This window comes from Thalassophryne amazonica, chromosome 5, assembly GCF_902500255.1.
Source record: "Thalassophryne amazonica chromosome 5, fThaAma1.1, whole genome shotgun sequence".
In the NCBI taxonomy this organism is placed as follows: domain Eukaryota; kingdom Metazoa; phylum Chordata; class Actinopteri; order Batrachoidiformes; family Batrachoididae; genus Thalassophryne; species Thalassophryne amazonica.
In genome coordinates, this window is record NC_047107.1 from 117,083,891 (window position 1) to 117,092,198 (window position 8,308).

Below are 8,308 nucleotides of genomic sequence, written 5' to 3' on the forward strand. Positions count from 1 at the left end.
GTTCTATTATTCCCTCTTCACAGAATGTGATAAACGCTGAGGTAAAATCTGATTCATCCACTCAAGTCTGCCCAGTTGATTCTGGTGCTGATTTTAATTTAATGTTATCATATCTTGCCAGGTCCCTCCATCTTAAATTGTATCAGCTGCCATGTCCTCTGGTTGTGCATGCAGTGGATGGTAGTCCATTAGGTCAAATCAGGTTCCAAACGCAATCAGTTGGTATGACCATTCCCAATAACCATTCTGAAAACATCAGTTTCCACATTTTTGACAAAATGACTCACCCGGTAATCCTGGGGGACCCGTGGTTACAATGCCACAAACCCCGTTTAGACTGGTCTCACAGGAAGATAGAGTCCTGGGGTCTAGCTTGTAATAATGCCTGCCTAACTCAGCCTGTCAGCACCTCTGGTGTAGATAGTTCAGATCTAGAAGGAGTTCCTGCATGTAACCATGATCTTGCCGACGTGTTCTGTAAAGTTAAAGCCAAGTCACTCTCACCACACCGCGAGTATGATTGTGCCATAGATCTGCTTCCAGGGGCCACCCCTCCAAGGGGGAAGTTGTTTTCTCTATCTGCGCCTGAGCGCGAGGCCATGAACACATATATCCAAGAATCACTCGCGGCCGGTCTAATTCGCCCTTCCTTCCTCGTCTGCCGGGGCGGGGTTTTTCTGCGTAGAGAAGAAAGATAAATCACTCCGTCCCTGCATAGATTATCGAGGCCTTAACGATGTCACGATAAAGAAATGGTATCTTTGCCCCTTATTTCATCCGCTTTTGAACTGTTGGAGGGAGCAAAGATTTTTACCAAATTGGATTTATGGAACGCCTATCATCTGGTTCACATTCGCGCTGGTGATGAATGGAAAACTGCTTTCAATACTCCCACCAGTCATTACGAATATCTGGTAATGCCGTTTGGTCTGACTAATGCTCCAGCTGTTTTCCAAAATCTAGTAAATGATGTGTTGCGTGAATTCCTTAACAAATGCACTTTTGTTTACCTTCATGATACACCGATCTACTCCCCTGATCTGAAGACCCACATTCAACAAGTACGTTCCGTCCTCCAAACCCTATTACGCAATAATGTATATGTTAAAGCAGAAAAATGTGAATTCCACAGCTCCACGGTATCTTTTTTAGGTTTTGTGATTTCTGAAGGACAAATTCAGATGGATCTGACTAAGGTGGCCACAGTTCGTGAGTGGCCAGTTCCTAAATGCCGCAAAGACGTTCAGCGGTTCCTTGGTTTCTTCAATTTCTTTTATCTATTTTCTGCCTCCTTAGTCCTTAGTTTTATGAATTCTTTATGTGTATTTTATGTGTATTTCTTTAAGTGTATTTTTCTTTTTACATGCATTTTGTAATCCTTTCGTCAACCATGGTCGATCTTTGAATTTTTGTTTTCTACCTTATTGTTTTATTGGGCAATTTTTTTCATATAGTGATGTAAATATTTTTTAAAAAGCTCCATATGCTCTATCAACATTACCTCTTCCCAGTTTTGCACCCGTAAATCATACTTCAGTGTATTCATCTTTTCCTCTGTCTGCTCTCGCCTGTATTTTAGTTTTTCCTTTGGCTGATTCCTCCAGTGGTTTGTATTATAAACAATGAAAACTGGTAAGTGGTCACTGATGTCACTGATTAATAATCCACTCACTGTATTGTTTTCAATATCATTGGTGAATATACTATTGATTAAGGTGGCACATCTATCCATCCATTTTCTTCCGCTTATCCTAGGTCGGGTCACGGGGGCAGCAGCTCAAGCAAAGCCGCCCAGACCTCCCGATCCACACACACCTCCCCCAGCTCCTCCGGGGGAACCCCGAGGCATTCCCAAGCCAGCTGAGAGACATAGTCCCTCCAGCGTGATCTGGGTCTTCCCCAGGGCCTCCTCCCAATGGGACGTGCCCAGAACACCTCTCCAGTGAGGTGTCCAGGGGGCATCCGGAAAAGATGCCAGAGCCACCTCAGCTGGCTCCTTTCGACGTGGAGGAGCAGCGGCTCGACTCCAAGCTCTTCCCAAGTGACAGAGCTCGTCACCCTATCTCTAAGGGAGCGCCCAGCCACCCTGCGGAGGAAACTCATCTCGGCCACTTGTACCCGCGATCTTGTTCTTTCGGTCATGAGCCAAATCTCATGACCATAGATGAGGGTCAGAACGTAGATCGATCGGTAAATCAAGAGCTTTGCCCCCCTGCTCAGCTATCTCTTCACCACGACGGTCCGATACAGAGACCGCATCACTGCTGATGCTGCACCGATCCGTCTATCGATCTCACGCTCCATCCGTCCCTCACTCGTGAACAAGACCTGAGATACTTAAACTCCTCCACCTGAGGCAAGGACACCCCACTGACCTGAAGAGAGCAAGGCACCTTTTTCCGGTCAAGAACCATGGCCTCGGATTTGGAGGTGCTGATCTTCATCCCGGACACTTCACACTCAGCTGCAAACCGCCCCAGTGCACACTGAAGGTTCTGGTTTGACGAAGCCAACAGGACCACATCATCCACAAACAGCAGAGATGAGATTCTGTGGTTCCCAAACCAGACCCCCTCTATACCATGGCTGCGCCTAGAAATTCTGTCCATAAAGGTAATGAACAGAACCGGCGACAAAGGGCAGCCCTGGCGGAGGCCAACATGCACTGGAAACAGGTTTGACTTACTACCGGCAATGCGAACCAAGCTTCTGCTGCGGTCGTACAGGGACCGGATAGCCCTTACCACAGAGCTGACATCCTGCTCACTGGGCTCCCCCCCACTGTTGTCAGTCACCGCCCGTGCATATGACCGGGGTTTGATAGGGAGCCCGGTGATAATGACATCATTCATCCTGGTGTATTGTTGTAACTCCATGGCACGGTTCTCCAGGTGCACCAGACGCCGGTCCTTCTCGGCGTTCTGGATCCGGAGAGCCTTTACCTCCTCCACCAGGTCCATAATGGATTTCTGCTGCATTTTTACAACAGAAATCTCCTCAGACAAAAAGTCCAGAGACTTCTTGATGTCATCGCCCTCCTCCGCCGTCAGTGCCTTCTTCGGATATGATCATGATATAGGCCTGTAAGAAGCACAATCAGCTGGATCCTTATCTTTTTTAAGCAACACGGAGATACAGGCCTGGTAACACGATGGGAGAAGTGCACCGGAGTCAAGAGCCTATTTGAAAACTTGGCAAAGAAAAGGGACAAGGTCATCCGAACATTTTTTGAAAAAATTCAGCAGAAAACCCGTCAGGGCCAGGAGATTTTCCTGATTGCATAGATGATATTGCCAACTGAATTTCCTCTTTTGTGATGGGAGCTTCAAGAGTTTGTCTAAGTTCCAGGGATAGCAAAGGTATAGTAATAGAGTCAAAGAAATCGTGCAAACCCTTTAAATTTACTGTAGATTCTGATGTGGATAGTTTGGAGTAAAATGACAATGTGTCATTAATCACCTTCTGATCTGATGTCACCTCTCTGTTGTTTGTCCTAACCCAGTGGTGTCCAAACTATTCCAGAAAGGGCCGAGAGGGTGCAGGTTTTCTTTGCAACCATTGACTCCAGCAGGTGATTTCAGTTCATCAGTGAAATCACCTGCTGGAGTCAGTGGGGGATGGGATGTGGCTTTCTGTTTTTGTTTTCCCCAACTTGTAAAATTTAACCATTTTTTTTTTTAAGGTTGGTGAACTGGGTCCCTGCGTGATATTTTATCCCGCTTTCTCTGTGATTCAGCTAATGCATTTCAGCTGGAGGTTGAACATGCAAGCTTCGCAGTCAGTTTTTTTTTAATTATTATTATTATTTGAGTTACTGTGTTTGTGAAATGTTGTGTGTTGCCCAAAAAAGCGAGAATTAAAAAGCAAAACACTCAGTGTGAGTCTGAGCAAAACACGGAAGTAAGAGTGGACTTCTTTCAGAGACTGTCAGTGTGGCCGGTGACAGAGCTGTGAGGGGAGTGCTGAGTCGCTCACACCGGGCAGAGATAGGCAGCAGCCGGCCGCTGGGCGAATAGCCATCCCCATGTAGAGCGGAGAGCAGGCAGCGGACGAAATGGTGTTTTTTAAAAAACAAACACTCTGCTTCACTTTAAATGATGATCAGCGTGGACCGTTTTTCTCCTAAAAGGCTTTATATCAGTCTGCGTATCGCGTTGGAAAGCTGTAGGAATTGTGCTAATTTGATTAGCGCTTACATGGCTTATGCATGCTCTAGTCTTCTTCTGTTTATTTTCAGGGGATGTTACAGCACCACACACAGGCCTGGCATATGTGCTACAATATAAAATGAAGCTTCGAGGCACAGAATTTGCCTCAAATATTTTTTGTAATCGAATTATTCAAGTTACCCGACTAATTGTTTCAGGCCTAGTTCCATTGCTATTGCAAACACAATGGGACAGTGGGCAACCCTGTCAAGTTGATCTAGAAAGGGGAAAGAATGCTGACCTACAGCTGTTATTTTGTATGGAGGCAACTGGTGAAGCATAGAGTAACTTGAGCCTAGAAATAAATTCACTGCCAAAGCCAAACTTTGACAGGGTGGAGAAGAGCTAAGTCCACTCCACCCTGTCAAAGGCCTTCTCCTCGTCCAGGGAAATAATTACCTCTGAATGTGGCCCAGAGTCACATGCATAAATTACATTAAAAAGATGTCTTAAATTATGAGATAACAGTCTATTTTTATGAAACTATTTTGAGTCTCCTGTATGACTGTTGACATTACTTTTTCCACTCTTCTAGCCATTATTTTTGCTAAAACGTTTATATCTACATTGAGAAGACTAATGGGTCTATATGGCGATAAACCTTTGGGATCTTTTTCTTTTTTGTGTATCAAAAAATCATTGCCTGATAAAATATTGGTGGAAGTTTGCCCAAATTGAATGATTCATTGTAGACTCGTAACAAGACAGGCGCCAATTCAGTATTACGCTTGTGTGGAATATTTGATATGGTGGGCAATGTTTATCATACGACTTGGAGATAATAGAGACAAATAATTCACATGAACGGTCAATGTCCTCAGCATAGATGCCTTCAGCACTTCCATCTACTCATAGCAGTATGAATACCAACTGCCACACAATTGCTAAAAGTGCTGAATCCACTTAAACAGAATTTTCAGCTTTCAAATTGCCTTTTTCTTTACAAATTTAAAAAAGGGTCTACAAATAGAGATTTATTTGTAAAATCCACCACATGTTTCAGTAAGTTGTGTGCAGCAAACCATCTCATGTCAGGAAACTAATTTACCCGGCATGTGTCTAAATACTAAAACTTAAAAAATGAGTGCATTCATTTAAAACTAAAACATATAGCTGATATTTTCACTTTATAAAATGGCAGACATGACATTAATTTAAATATCTTGTCCGGAATTTGTTTGCTTAACATTTTAACCATACGTCAAAACTGTACGCCTGTGCATGACTTGGGTGATATGCCGGCAAGTCTGAATGGTGTGAAGAGAAATCCCCCCGCCTTTCTCTCCAGTGGTCAGCGCTCCTCTGCCTGTAGGGGGTGGAGCTGTACCTCTCATAACTGTCTCTCTGCTGCAAAAGATGTAACAGGCTTGCACTAAAATCTTTAATTTTAGACTTCACAATGCTTTTAACTGTTAAAACTTTATTCACGATGCCCCTAAAAATATGTTCGTGGTCTAAAAATTATCAGACCTAAATTTATTGGAAGCTGATGGTTTTCAGTTATCTGAAAAGCTAATCCGCACATGAAAACATTAACTTCGATAATTAGTGTTTAGCAGATTAGTGGAACTGTGCCCATCGACCACGTAACAACGAAAATACAAAAACAAAGGGACAATGAATAGGCAATTCACAAGGGCTTCACAGCACTTTTTAATGCTGTTACACATGCGTTATAATGTAGCAGAATACTGTGAAATTACACAATACAGGTGTTATGTCAGCAATTTGCAACGTTTTGTAGGAAAAGATGGAATGACTGGACTGATGGACACTGCACCCAAAATACAGGAAGGAACTGAGAGAGACTGATCAAGGCCAAGATCAAGGTAGTACATTAGCGCATTAACCCTCTGGGGCCGACGCCGTTGTATACGACTGCTGAGACCAAGCTTTACTAAATTATAAATAACTTTTTAATGATATGAGATAGAAACTTACTTTTTTTTTGCTGAAAAGTTACCTCTGCGGACTTTCAAGCCAGCTGTTGGCCATCTTTGTACTCCTCATAGAAGCTGTGTGATGACGTGCGCAATGTGAGTGTCCAATCGGAATTGGTTCACTGTCACATGGTTTTCCAAAATCCAATCGTAGGGCAGATTTACCTCACGTGATAAACCAAAGATCGTTTTTAGCACTGATGTGTTCCTAGTTGGTCCGTTTGAATAGCCCCCTGGCTGCTGGCTCCAATGCGCCCTGCGCCATTATGCACAGTGATCAGTAAAAGTGAGCAGACAGAGCAGACGGAGAGCCTCTAATGACAATTTCACTTGCTCAAACACATAGTGTGTGAGTTTTACAGATGCTCCACTCCTCATTACCTGTGAATGTTATTGAATAAGCCTATGGCGAGCTCTCTCGCTCCGGCGTAAAGAACTGTTTACCATATCAATGGAGCGAGGGGGAGGGGCCGCTCCTCACAGTGTAAATGGGCCAAAGTGTCAACGCTGCTTTCAGAGCAGGACAGAAAACTCCAAAACACAGTAGAAGTAGTAGTTTGTGATGTGACCTTTGTGTAATAGCAGACAGAAATTGCTTTGAGATGAAGACAAACAAAACGCATGGACCATTTTGTATATATTGTTCAAAATGTGCATTTGTGTTTATTGTTTGAACCTTTTTGTTGTATAGTCTTTCACACAAGAGCCCAAATGACCTTTATAAAGTGTCAAAACAGTTATTATAGTTTACTGTGTGTTTTGAATAAATGTGTGTGGAAAATTATTTCCTCTTTAGCTTTTCCTTTCTTATTTTTGATTGTAAAACTTTATTACACTTATAAAACACAACTATAGCATATATATTCTGAAAGTACAGGTTGTCCTGAAAAAAGACACATAAAACTTGATTGTGGGATGCAGGGAGAGCTGTTAACAGCAATAAAAAAGACATTTATGCCAGGCGAATGAACTGTCCAAAAAATGCCCTCGGACCCCAGAGGGTTAAGGTGCATTTACATATAACCAAGACGCATTCCGAATGTCATTTTTCTGTCATTCGTGACACATTCCTGACATTCTTAATGTGACTTAACTCATCTGAATAGGTTTCTTAATAGTGCGTGTTGGTGCGTGATATTCTTGATATTCGTGGAGCATGTTGTTGCCTGTCAAAAAATCTTCCACAAATGTCACACACCACCCTCATTTCGTCTCACGTCGTGGAGGTCGCAACTGAGCGTGTTGATCCATTTTGATGAATAACGATCCTTAATAGAAGTGACAACATTCGTAGTGGTTCCTGTGATGGTTTTTGGAGCCCAAACTGTCACGCGTTATTACAAAGTGACACGGAAACTGTCAAGTTTTGACACGACTTGTAATGCGGCGTCACATTTCACTGCGCGCCACGACGGATCAGTTTTCTGTCACATGCGCATAATTAAACTCGGCTCCAAGTGTTGTTCCACGGTTCCTGCTGAAGCTCCTCAGGACGCTCCTGCAGGTATTCCACCTGCTGTTGTAACCGATGAGTGGGAGAATGAGTCTGAGCCAGAGGAACCAGAGGAGCGAGAGGAGACTCACGTGCAGCCAGACATCTCTGCACCTCCTCCAATTCGGTGGAGGAAGAAGCGTGCACACAATTAAACCCTGCTGCACCGCATTCAGTTTGATTGCTGACACCAAGTCGGCTAAAATTTCCACCTGCTGCATGTGCCTGATGTTTGGGAAAATGCGCAAGACGACAGCCACATGAAGCCACACATCTGGCTCTGTCCTCCTCCTCCTCTCTGCGCCACTCCATGGCACAGAGCCCAACTACGCATGCAGTCACAAAGTTCTTCTGAAAAACTGGAGCGATCTGAATTCGGTTGGATGAATATGGGTGTGTGTGTGGAGACAATTCACCTCGTTTACAACGTGACAGAACTTAACGATACGCTGTTACGCGCAATAATGCGCAACAACGCGGAACACTATTCTTGACCGTGTGTAATGGTTCCTGATAATTCTCCAGCAGCACGTGCCATTAATGGGAACATGTGGTAACAGGTTGCAGCAGTTCCTGAGGACACCTGACGCCTCTGCCCCGAATCATCACATTCGTGATCAGCGGCCAAGAATGTGTACTTCGTGGCATTCCTGACTTGTCGTCATGTG